Source organism: Marmota marmota, unplaced genomic scaffold (genome assembly GCF_001458135.2).
Source record: "Marmota marmota marmota unplaced genomic scaffold, marMar, whole genome shotgun sequence".
In the NCBI taxonomy this organism is placed as follows: Eukaryota; Metazoa; Chordata; class Mammalia; order Rodentia; family Sciuridae; genus Marmota; species Marmota marmota.
In genome coordinates, this window is record NW_025999913.1 from 11,926,251 (window position 1) to 11,926,705 (window position 455).

The window sequence follows — 455 nt, forward strand, 5'->3', positions numbered from 1 at the left end:
AAACCACCCAGAGCTGTTAAACTGATATCTGACCCCACTCCACAGTGATGGAACCCTGGGCCTTAGGCTTGCACGGGCCCCGCCTGGTTTCCTGTATTTCCGTCCAGCCTCCCAAGGGTCTCTCCCTCTTTGGCATGTGAGAGGCCAGCACTTGGTGCACGCTGGACTTGAAACTGGAGTAATGAGAAGTCAAACCTCTCAAGGATTGGCCTTTACCCTTGGATAAGGCGGTAATGCGCCAAGTCCCCTCTCTAAGGGGATCCTCGGTAATAGCCTAGATGGTGCACAGGTGCACAATTTGGTGGTAGCAATGAGCAGGACTGTACGCCGAGCGGATTGGGAGACGCCCGCGGCCCCCTCGCCTCTCCACCCGGCTCCTGGCTCTTGGTGCGCGGCCAAGGAGTGCGGGGGCGTGGCCACCGGGCGCCGGGCGGGGCGAACCAGCGCGGCTGGGG